Source organism: Peromyscus maniculatus, chromosome 2 (genome assembly GCF_049852395.1).
Source record: "Peromyscus maniculatus bairdii isolate BWxNUB_F1_BW_parent chromosome 2, HU_Pman_BW_mat_3.1, whole genome shotgun sequence".
Taxonomy (NCBI): domain Eukaryota; kingdom Metazoa; phylum Chordata; class Mammalia; order Rodentia; family Cricetidae; genus Peromyscus; species Peromyscus maniculatus.
In genome coordinates this window covers 1,560,270-1,573,657 of record NC_134853.1, presented here as the reverse complement: position 1 = coordinate 1,573,657, position 13,388 = coordinate 1,560,270, and positions in this window count along the sequence as shown.

Genomic DNA, 13,388 nt, shown 5'->3' with positions numbered 1-13,388 from the left:
AGGGTCACAGGTAGTAGGTGATGGAGGCCACTGAACATCTCACCTCATAGTCTTCTGCTGCCAGACAAAATCTGAAAGGTTAACACTGACTACTCAGACAAAGATGGAAAAAATAACGCATTTAGCTTATACCGCGGTTTGAATGAGAACGGCCCCCATAGCTCATATGTTTGAATACTTGGCCCTCAGTTGGTGGAACTGTTTGGGAAGGATTAGGAGTACCCTTGGGGGTGTCACTGGGTACTGACTTTGAAATTCCAAAAGACTCACATCATTCCCAGTGTCCCTTACTCTTCATCATGGCAGTTTCCCAAGAAGTAAGCTCTCAGCCACTGCTCTAACACCATACCTGACTGCTTCCACCCTCCCCACTACAATGGTCATGGACTCTAATGCTCTGAAACTGTAAACCCCAAATAAACACTGTCTTTTAAAAAGTTGCATTGCTCATGTCTCATCATAGCAATAGAAAAATAACTAAGACGGTCCAATAGTTTCTTTCTTCTTTAAAAAAAAAAGAGTTTTGAATAAATTGAAATCAACATTTCAATTTCAAGTTTATAGAATTCTGAAAATATCCAAAAGAAATAGAAAATGAGTGTTTTGTTACTCCCAGGAAGGAGTATTTTGTGATTTCCAGCCTGGGAGATCAGAGGCCTCTGTGTTCTCACTCCGCACAATATCGTGAGCCAATGCCCAGCATGAATCTCCTCCTATGCATCAGTATATGCTCTATTGCCTGTGCCTTTCTGGAGAACTCTAACATGGAACTCTCAGGCATCCAGATGACCAGAGGAAACACTGACATAAAACCAGGGCGGGCAGTGGACTCTATCGTCACAGGACTTGAACCTCCTGGAGAAAGAGATGGGTCAGGCACTTTAGAACTCCCTCATCCCTTGTCTTAAAAACAAAATCCTGAAACAAACAAACAGCCACCTTTTGTCTTCTCAAAAGTGTAGACTATTGCATGAAAATGAAGAGCATAGTGAATATCTAAGAGATGGTAAACTCCAATTGTGGATGCACCTAAGGAAAAACACTGAAGCATTTTTTTTAAATACAAAGATTTTCTGAAAGTCTACTAAATCTTTACCTAGAGGCACTAACAGATGAAAGGGCATGAGGTTGGAAAAATATAAAGGTGTTAAGAAATTATCTGAGTCTAGCAAAAGAAAAATAATATATATATATATATATATTACATTGTATCTATTATATTTGAGATATAATCATTTGCTAGGGATGATGGCTCATGCTTGTAATATGAGAAGTCTAGGAGGCAGAGACACAAGAATTGCTGTGAGTTCAAGGAGAGCCTGAGTTATACAGTGAGATCGTGCATCCCAAAATAACAACTTTAATGCTTTTTTTCTTCCAAATCTGTTCTTTGGCCTTCTATAAACGTAGTACTCTCAAGGCCAAGCATTTTTCTGTGCTTGTTACAGTGAAGTTGAGTGCTGGATGCCCTGGTCTCACTGAGCACAATGAATTCCTCACTAGAGCAAAACCACAATGGCCTACTAATATAGTATAGAATGCTTTTTCCTTTGAGTCCCTTCCATCTCCTGAAGGGGATCATAGGATATTCCCTTTGTCTCCTCAACCACTAAATATCCATGATATCCTCTGCACATAAATTCTGCAATGTGTTATTCTCTCCTTCATTTCTGTAACATTGTTTCTTTTCAAAATTATTGAAAAAGAGTTTTCAATGTATGATCATCTTTTCCCCCTTTCCCAATTCCTCCCAAATCCTCCCCACCTCCCTACCTAACCTCATGTTCCTAGCTCAGAAATATATTATTAAGTTTGTCTTGCATTAGTCTACTATTCCTGGGCAAATGGCCTGCCCTGAAGAATGGTTAGTATATTTAGCAAGACACCATCAGAGAAAACTGACTTTTTCCTTTGCAAGCAAACATCGGTCCCATATAAGCTTCTTGGTTAGGCACTGAACCATTTATTGGAGCACACCTAGGTTTCTTAGTGGCTTTACCCAGCAAGACTGCATAAGAGGATGACTAGACCACGGGCCTAAGTACCAGATGTTTGAAAATCTACACTTGGCTGTACCTAGCAAGGGGGAGGTCCTTTGCCCCTTCACTTGGCATTGTTATAAAAAGCCCTTTGGAATAAAGTTCTTGGCTGGTGTGTTTGGAACCAGGCCATTCCCAGGCTATCCCGTGTTTCTGCCTTTCTTCTTGTTATCTAGGTATCTCTTTCTGTCTAATCTTTCTCCATTCTCCCTACTCAAGAGTACCCTAGATCATAAAAGTGGGGCCTGGTCCACCACAACCATGTGTCTATTTCTTTCTCTTAGTGATGAGATCTCATCTGGTTTGAACCTATGCAAGTCTTGTGGGTGCTGCCTCAGTCTCTGGAGTTCACATGTGCTTCAGTCCTCTTGTGTCTGGAAGACACTGTTTCCATGGAGTCATCCATCTTTTCTTGATCTTGGAATCTTTTAACTTCCTCTTCCTCATAAATTCCTGAGCCTTGAGGGAAGAAGTTTCATGAAGACATCCCATTTAGTACTGAGTATTCCAAAGTTTCTCACTCTCTGCCCATTATCCAGCTATGGGTCTCTATGTTAGTCACTAATGCAAGAGGAACTTCTCTGATGTCGATTAAGTGAGGTATTCATCTATAGATACAGATTCCTGTACCAGCCCCTAGAAGCTCTCAGGTACCTTTTCTACAGAGTTTAACTTTTATTTCTTTAGCTTAAACATTTATTAGAGAGTTTGGCTTTAGATTAGATGCTATAGTTTCACAGCTAGAATTTTGGACCCCCAGTTATACTTGAAACTCATATTAACAATGGAAAATGTCTTTAGTATAAGTGGGTCCCAAATATTGCATGATCATGTTTTATATAAATCTATTTCATTTTAAAAATTCTTTTATATTTTGAGATTATAATACAATTGCATCATTTATTCCTTCCCTTTCCTCCTTCCAAACTCTTCCATATACCCTTCTTTTCTCTCTTTCAAATTCATGGCTCATTTTTCGTTAATTGTTATTACATATACATATACTCACATTTCATATATAAAATGTGTGTGTGTGTGTGTGTGTGTGTGTGTGTGTGTGTAGACATATGTATTCTGAACACATCAATACAACCTGCTTAGTCTGTACATCATTACTTACTTGTGTGTTTTGGAGGATGAACACTTGATACTGGGGTACTTTTCTCTGAGGAAGACTATTTCTCTAGCTCTCAACATTCCTTGGTTGCCTGTAGTTCTTCTTGTAGGTTTGAGGCTTCCTGGACTTCTCTTGCCCACATTTTATCTATTGTCATTCTTGTTCAGCTCATATTTAGACAGCCATGTTGATAAGACTTTATGGCTGTAGCTTCTGACACTCCTTGGAGTCACAATCTCATAATAATCTTTCTGCCCTTCTTCAGAAATGATCCATGAACCTTAGGTGAGGGAGTTGTTTTTAGGTATATCCATTAGGACTGGGCCCAAAATCTATATTTTTCATTGTTTATGGTTTTCAATAATGGTCTATGTCTGTTGCATAGAGATGCTTCCTTGATAAGGGGTGAGGGAATAGACTTCTCTGTGGGTATAAGGACAAGGATTTAGTAAGTTGTTAGGGATTATGCTCATTTAGTGCAATGATTCTCCTCCATTAACTGTGACATCACTAGCACTGTGTAGTTAGCTAGTTTTCCATTATTGGACATGGTTTCCCTCTTGAGCAATAAGGGCTTACCTTATATCTCTGGATGGCAAGCAAGGGCCATGGCAATAGCTTATAATGTTTTAGGAAACACATACATAGTTTAAATGAAAATTTCTCATCTGATTATATCACAAGAGCCAAAGACCAGCACCAGTCATGAAAAGCCCTCAAAACATTACAGGCTGTTGTTTTTGCCTTTGGTTGCCCCCTAGAGGTGTATGGTCAGTCTCTATCGCTGAAGACACTATGCACTTCATACACGGGGCTCAGAGGTCCTGGATCCAGAACTGACTTGCAAACCTCCTCCTTAAGGACTAGTTTTCACAGTACCAGAAGGCACCTTGCAAGCTTCCAAAGGAAGGAAGCAATCAGTTCTACCCAGCCTACACCTATTTCTTATTTGTCTGAAATTACATTCTAACTTGAGCAGCTTGTATTTTATATGCCAACTCTAGACCAAAAACTGCATTCAAATGGCCTATGTTTTTGTCCTAAATTATTGTCTCTTAAGAAAGAACTTGTCCCTCAAGTGCCGTGTTCCTGTGCATTCACTCTCAAGATATTTGTCTTTGTTAAGCAGCTCTCAGCCCCTGTCAATCAGTCATCCTGCATGGAAACAGAATCTCCAATTGCCCCTTCCTGTTGCCTTTTCAGGTATATGCACCTGCATTTTAGTTCAATAAAACTAACGCTCTTAGTCTGGAATTACTGATAACTAAATAACCGTGACTTATAAATATAGTGACATTTTATCTAAATGCAGTAACATGAAGCAACGTAATTTATTTTAGGCCAGGTGTGTTGTATCCTAACCATCACATAATCCTAACACTCTGAAGACTGAAGTAGGGAGATTGCTAGATCAAGGCCAGCCTATATTCTGTCTTAATAAAACAATAATCATCATTATCATAATTCTAAGAGAACTTTTTATCAAATTCTTATTTTAATATACATTTTTATAGCCACACCTTGGTCATCACTGCAGGGCTTGAAATTACGAGTAGAGGGTTCCCAAAGCTTGTGCCTCAGAAATGACTCTCTATAAGGAAGTGAACAAGTGGTTAATGCACAAGTTTATGATGAATTTACACTGGCCAAATTAGCAAATAGAAAAATAGTCCTTTCATACACTTCTACATATTTGGTTAACTTGATGAAAGTGATTATTTTTATCAAATGTGTTAAAAATTAAGACAGTTTGTGGTAGGAATCTTGGAGTCAAGCTAATACACTAAGTACGTACATCACATCTACTATTACTCTCTCTAAATAGCTTCAGCAATAAAGTCAAGGGATTTTTTTCAAAAGACAAATCTACAGGGTAACAGTGTGAAAAACCAGGAGAGACAAAAACAACTAAATATTGGAAAACAGAGACAGGTGGCAATGATCCTGCAGAGTTGCAAAAAATCCACAGCAGAGAAACTGAGCACTAACATGATTTATACTCAAGAATTCTCAAATGGCTCTGGCATGTCTTATTTTATATGCCAATTAGATTAGACTAAAGGTTCCCAAATAGCTGGTAAAACAAAACAAAACAAAGCAAAACAAACAAACAAACAAACAAACAAAAGCCCCACTCTAGATGAGTCTGAAGGAGACTAGAGTTTGAATCATACACTGAGTAAAGTAGATTTTTCCTCATCAGTGTGGGTAAGCCAAAATGGCACAAAAATGGTGGAAGAGATGATTCACTGGCTTCTGGAGTTGTGATTTCCGTCTTTGTCTGCTGTTGAACACATGAGCTCTGGTTTTCACACCTTTTAAATTTAGGATTTGTATCAGTTGACTTCCACCAAATTCTGTGTCCCCACATCCTTGGATTAGATTCAAGCTTTCACACAGCAGATCACAACACTCAAGTCCCAGGCTCCATAGGTTTGTGAATTCATTTTGGAAAACTCCTCTTACGGATAAATCATACTGATTCCATTTCTCCAGAGAACTCTAACACTGACTTTGATCTTGTCAATTCCAGATAGACAGAAAAGATGAGAGGGAACATTTAAATAGGAAAGACTAGATTAAAGAATAATTAGTCTTGAAATCCCATCATCAGGCCTTTGCATAGAGAAACTGTCCTCTGTCAGTAGAAGTATCCATGTGTGTGGAGACAGAACAGAGTGAAGGATATATATATATATATATATATATATATATATATATATATATATATATACATATATAGATAGATAGATAGATATAGATATATAGATATATATGCTTGAGACTCAAAGACTGAGTGCTTTACCCAAAATAAGGCAGTGATTCAATGTACATTGACTATGAATGTTGAAGACCAAAATCCCATCCTTTTGTTTCAATTATTTCCTAGAACACTCCAGCTTTTCATTTATGTGCAGGATTGGAAAAAAAAAATCCCTCACTGGTACCAATAAAAGGAACAGGTCTAAAGCTCCAGCATCACATGGTTTCACAGAAACAGCCCACACTGACAACAATGAGGCCATTCTCCCAGTCAGGAGGCCTTGTATTTTATAGTTACCTTTCTTATCCCCTACATCTATAGTAAACAGATCCAAAATGACAAAACATTTCTCTACATGAAAGACAAAGGACAAGACGGAACACACATCAGCAGATCTGTGAGTCCACAGTCAGGGGAAAATGTAATAGGACCAAAGCACAGGGGAATTTTGGAGGACTATGGGAACTCGCTATATCTTGATCATAATATGGGTAACATAAAAGTATACATTTGTGAAAACTCATTTAATAGTATACCTAAATCAGTGTATTTTATTACATATAAATTATGCTTCCATAAAGTTGGTGTTTAATCCCTCTTATTAACACCTAATTGTTAAAAATCATGCAATTATAAAACAGAAACAAGTTACCACATAAAATTGGAAAAATTCCAAAGTAAAACCTTCATGTAAAATTTAAAAAGTTGGAATGTCAAACATAAAGTTGAAGTCTTCCAAAAAGAAAGCAAGAAATCACAAAATAGGAAATGCCCAGAAAAGGCTCAAATTTTGCCATGGAAGAGAGGTAGAAAGATTGTAAGAGCCAGAGGCAGCAGGGGACTAAAATAAAACAGTATTTTCCAGTCATGATGGGTCGGTTATCCATAACAACTCACAGCAGGTGTGAGAGCATGCACGGGATTGTAGAAGTTCAAGACAGACAAAAATCTCAGAGTGGATGAATGAGGAGGGTACAAAGTCCTGCCCTTAGTTGAGGACATACTGGCAACTGGCTACTAGGAGGAGAGCATTTTTTTTCAGGGTATAGTCCCAGTGGATAATTACACACCCATGAGTATGTGGGCAGCATAAATTGTATGTTGGTCTTAAAAAAATTGACAACACAAAGTTGGGTAGGTAGAAAAAAAGAGTGAATATGATCAAAATACATTGCATAAAATCCTCAAAAAAATTATTAAAAGTGAATTTACACAAAAATAGGGCTGACTATTTGGTACTGGATAACAAATGTTATATAGACTAGGGGTATATTATGTATTTAAGAATATATATGTATATACATATGTATATATATGTGACAATAATCAATGAAAAGAGGCCTAAATTTGAAAGAGAGCAAGGAGTATATGGGAGGGTTTAGAGGGAAGAAAGGGGAGGCCCAAATGATATAATTATATTGATTATTAAGAGAGAATAAGAGAGAAAATATGGGGCTGGAGAGATGGCTCAGAGGTTAAGAGCACTGGCTCTTCTTCTGGAGGTCCTGAGTTCAATTCCCAGCATCCACATGATAGCTCACAACCACCTATAATCTGGTGCCCTCTTCTGGCCTGCATTTATACATGCAGGTGAAACACTATATATACATAACAAATAAATAAATCTTTTTTTTAAAGGGATAATATGGGTTGGACCTTTTTATATCAAAATAATAGTTAAAAAAGAAAGAGAAAATATGACAAATATCTTAGACCAGAAAGTTATATTAATAGTTTGAAAGGGTCTACCATGTAGTCTAAGCAATAGAATTTTATAAATCTGAATGAAACTTGATTCATATCAAAGACTATTAACTTTCAGAATGATGGGAGAAAAGAAAGAAAATTCTAGAATCAGAAAAAGAAATCCATGTTTGCATGAAATTTGCAGGCAAGTGGATGGGACTAGAAAATATCATCCTGAGTGAGGTAACCCAGACAAATATGGTATGTACTCATTCATAAGTGGATACTAGATGTAAAGCAAAGGATAATCAGACTACAACCCACAGCTCCAGAGGAGCTAGGAAACAAGGAGGACACTAAGAAGGACACACAGATCACCTTGGTAAGAGGAAATAGAGGAGATCTCTATGAGTAAACTGGAGATGAGGGGGAGGCATTAGAGGGGAGAGGATGGGGGATGGGAACATGAGGGAATGAAATGGTTGAGCTGGGTGAGGGAGGGACGGAGTGGGAGAGCAATGAAAGAGATATCTTGATAGGGGAAGACATTATGGGGTAAGGGAGAAACCTGGTGCAAGGGAAATTCCCAGGAATCCACAAGGACAACCTCAGATTAGACTCCTAGCAATAGTGGTGGGGGTGCCTGAACTCGCCTACTCTGGTAATCAGATTTTTGAATACCCTAACTGTCGTCAAAGAGCCTTCATTCAGTAACTGATGGAAGCTGATGCAGAGACTTACAACCAAGCACCAGGCTGATCCCCGGGAGTCTAGTCAAAGAGAGGGAAGAGGGGTTATATGAGCAAGAGGGGTCAAGATCACAATGGGGAAATCTACAGAGACAACCGAACCAAGCTCATGGGAACTCACAAACTTTAGACTGACAGCTGTGGAACCTGCATGGGACCAGACTAGACCCTCTACATATAGGAGACAGTTGTGTAGTTGTGTCTGTTTGAAGGGTCCCTGGCAGTGTGATCAGGATCTATCCCTGGTACGTGAGCTGGATTTCTGGATCCCATTACTTAGGGTCCAACACCTTGCTCACCCTTGAGGCAGAGGGGAGGGGTTGGCCCTGCCTCAACTGAACGTACCAGGTTTTGCTGTCCCTCCATGGGAGAAATTACTCTTTTGGAGGAGGGGATGAGATGGGGATTAGATAGGGTTGGGGGAGCAGGAGGAGGGATGAAAGGGGGATCTGTGGTTGGTATGTAAAATGAATATAAAATTTAAGTAAAAAAAAGAATTATTTTACTAATTGAAATTCTTATTAAAATCATCAGATAATTGCACCCAAAAAAATCATGTTTTCAAACCTAAAGATCTGGAATAAAACTAACTTTAAATGAAGTCTTAGGATTTCCTTTGTGGTGATAAAACACCATGACCAAAAAGCAGGATGGGGAGAAAGTGTCTATTTGGCTTTCACTTCCATATTGCTGTTCATTATTGAAGGAAGTCAGGACAGGAACTCAAGCAGGGCAGGATCCTGGAGGCAGGAACCTGGAAGCAGGAACTAATGCAGAAGCCACAGAGGGGTGCTGCTTACTGGCTTGCTTCCTCTGGCTTGTTCAGCCTGCTTTCTTGTAGAACCCAGGACCACACCACCCACTATGAGCTGGGCCCTCTCCCATTGATCACTAGTTGAGAAAATGTCTTACAGCTGAATCTCATGGAGGCGTTTCCTCAACCGAGATTCCTTCTTCTCTGATGACTCTAGCTTGTGTCAGGTTGAGAAAAACAAAAAACAAACCAACAACAAAAAAAAACCAGCCAGTACAGATGCCCCCGAAACACAAAAGGCAAAGCAATGGTGCAACAGACTACCTCTAAAATGTGCTAAGTAATGTATTCTAACCTCAGCTTTGCTCCAGCCAGATATAGCATAAGAAGAGATGGCTAATATTTTCAAAAACATAAGAACCAGTTGACCAGTTAAAGCTCTCACCAACAATTTTTCAAGAAACTGTTAGAGAACAACTGTTTCTAAATAAGGACAACAACAAACAATGGGAAAGCAAAGGAAACGGGATATTTAATACAATTTCAAGGAGAATGCATTAGTGAAGGCCCAGAGTTCTCAGCAGACAACAGAGGTCCATAAGGGTCCGCTCAGGACCATTGTGAACACCCCAATCACAAAGCATCTTCTTTTTCTCCTACCCTGAGGACAGAATGCCAGGGACCCCTGGCCACAGTGTCGTCTATACCTGCCTTCGTTTGAAGTGTTCACTGCTCCCTGATTGCCTTGCTGCCATGTGTACTGGACCTTCTCATCATGTCCAAGGACTTGGACTTGAAATTCTCCAGGGTGACATAGGTGTGCTCAAAAAAAAAAAAAAAAAAAAAAAAAAAAAAAAAGGAAATGCAGCGTGGTTTATGTTCTTTGACTTGACTCTGCTCTGTCCTGAAGCCTGGGTCACACCCCAGCCCTGCAAAGTACCCACTACAGGACCTCTGTGTTGCCTAGCACTCAGCTGAGACTTGGTCACTAGCTCCCTCAGAAGAACGTTTTGTCAACTATGAGAGAAATAGAAACCAGACTCCAAGAACTTCTCTTTTTCTAGAAGCTTTCTTCTGATAGGGTAATATTGTGATGTTTCCTATACAATACTAAACTAAATTTAAGCCTTCTACTCAGTGTCTCAAAACTAAACAGCTCAGTGGTTATGGATTATAAAAGTGATAGAATTACAAAAAAATAATAACTTGGAGTAGTGAATGACAGAACTGTTATGCTGGTGGCAATGCATGCTGGGATGAGAACACCATGGCAAGAGAATACTTAGAAGCCTGTAAGACCAGTAATATTATTGCTTAATCTCTATGGAACATATATAATAGTTTTATAATATGTATTATTTAACGATCATACATTTTTTCTTTGTATTATAACATCTCTGGTTAAGCACATATCCTGTGACAAATATCTTATGTTCTGGGAACAGAGATAGTGTTCAAATCTACTTCTCATATTTTAGGTACACTATGGACTCCTAGAGGACTGAAATTCAGTTTCTTAGAATCTCCACTAACTGTCTTTCAGACAAATACATTGAATTGCAATATTTTAGAAGTCGCTGGAGGCTATGGCTGATTTCAAATGATACTCAATAAAACTTTTACTTCTTTTTCAAATGCTGTAAGACTTCTTGTGCCTATAAACAATGCAGTCATTTTATTTTAATTGATCAAGCTACTTTTTGCTTCAGAAGACAAAGTCCCCACTGGTAACTTCCAACCACACTTTCTTCGAAAAGCATTAATTGCTTCCTTAGACTCAGACATATCTCAAATAAATTAATATTCCCACTTCCCAAAGCTGGGGGTCTGAAAGAGAGGGACCTTGAGACTGTGAGAGAACTTGGATTAAATTGGCAACTGATGAAATTGGAGGGACACATGAGAGGTTAGTAAATGATTAAGTCAAATATCAAAGGGCTACTGCAGCCAGTGAAACAGTTAGAAGATGGAATTCCAAATCCTGATGAGAAAAATCAGGACTTACTGGTCTGTTACTGAGTTCATTGAAGTTCCATAATTGGTAAATTTAGGGATAAATTCTCATAAGGTTTCAAAAGTTCTCCAAGGTTAGCCACTATAAATATTTTGCACATTTCTCTGTTGTTTAAGTTGCCATCCTGTGCAATATAGAGAAACACTCCCTTTGTAGAAAAAAGGCCTAACAATGGGCTGTTTTTTTCTATTTCACCATGTGGCGCAAGGATAACTTAAGCAAAGTGTTATATGGGAACAATTTATCCTAATATGAGTGTTCATTGTTGACTTCTTGCTTCAAAAGATATTGTTTAGATGATATTAATAGTAAAATTATTTGAAAGCTCATCTCAAATCCTGCATAGAAATTATATAGTGAAATCTCATCAGGAAGGTGACGGCACTTCATCTAAATGAAGGTAATAGGTAACATGTCTTAGATTTCTACTAAGGTGTAAGTTCCTACTCCAGGCTGACTTGTACCAAACAGGACCAAGAGCATAAGTAGCCTCCTCCCTACCTACATTTGAAAATATTTCTGCATATATCTTTGGATGGAATATTTATTTTGAAAAGAAATTAAAAGTAGCACAACACACACACACACACACACACACACACGCACGCACGCACGCACGCACGCACGCACAAATACTGTGGACTAATTTCCTCCCACAATGCCCATTCTTACTGAGCAGACAAAATGAGCTCCAGCTAATTATCAAGCCAAAAGATTACACTTTTATTACTTCTTCAGACAATTAGGCTTCATGCATCTACTATTCAGTTTGTTAGAATTTTTTTTTGTGAGTCCTTTCCCAATTTTATGGTAGCATATCAAAAATTGTTGAGTCAAAGAAATAGAGCTTTCTCAACAGTTGCCTGAATATGACCTTTGGTCTTCTTATAAGATCAAGGGCATTCTCTGGATGAACCTAAGTTCAGCTTCTGCTTGACTATACTTGGATGTGAAGGGAAATAGGTCTGTTGGCAATACTTTCATACTCCATTATTGATGATTTTCTTCCTGCACATGATCTTTAGTTCCCAGACTTACAACTGAGCACCATATGGACAAAAACATCTTTTGCCTATAGTGGTGTTCAGTTAAGCTGCTGAAAAGATAAAATAAAATGATAAACACTGCTGTAAATTTTACCTGGTTTAAATAAATATCTGAGTAATTTAAGTGTCTTTACCCTTTCTATATTACCTCCTTTCCTCCCCATCTTAAGAGACAACTACTCTCAATCATACCCTTGCAGTTATTTATAGTCTTCTCATCAATGACCCAATACAAGTATTTCACAAAGATTAACCATTTGTATAATGCTCTATATACTTGAGCAGTTTGCATTTCATAAGGCATGATTTTGATGTTCATGTGTATCAATATGTGTGACATGCATTGTATTTTTTAGTATATGAGTATTTCACAAATTCCATTTCCTGTGGTGATTCTGCTCTCTTGTGACTTTCTGCAGCACAAACAATACTGGGTAAACATTTTTGCATGTGTTTCTTGACTCACCCATAAGACATTGGGACAGGTACCTAACACTAGCCACTGGAATGAGTATCTTCTCCACTATTAGAAAAATGACCACGTTTTTCACAGCACTTGTGGCAACATATACTTTTAGGCCCATGAACTAAAAATTCTTTCTCAGCAACCATAACATGTTTACTGTAAATCTTTGTAAACCTCCCCAATCTGATAGTTAATCAACAGTATTTTGGGCTCTTACATTTTTCAAAGTATGTCTATCTAGTGTGATATCCATTTAGTCATAATTTTAGCATGTTGGTAATCTATCATACATTGTTCTCTGACTATAATTTACCAGTATTCTTTGGCATAGTTAGGACTTTATCTCTCTAATCCCAGTGACAAGTAAGAACATGTCTACCATCTTTGCTACTGGCTGCATCCATATATTCTTAGCCTCAACCTTGGGAACAGTGGTAGATGTTTGGTGATATCATAGTGGAACTATTTATCTGTCCAATCCTACTATGTGTAGAAGGATGCAGACATATACTGGAGTATTAAATTAGATATTTTCTTTGGAAGACTGAGAGATGGGCTATAAATAGGATTTCTGACAATTGCTGTCACCATGGCAACCATAAATATGAGTGTAGTTTCTTTTTTAGGTGGAATTAGACATGTTGAAATACCATCTTGTTAACTTGATCATTTACTCATTCTTTTCTAAAAAATACATCCAAACTACTGATAACGTTCCCAACCTAATAAGAGAAAGAAAGATACAAAAATTAC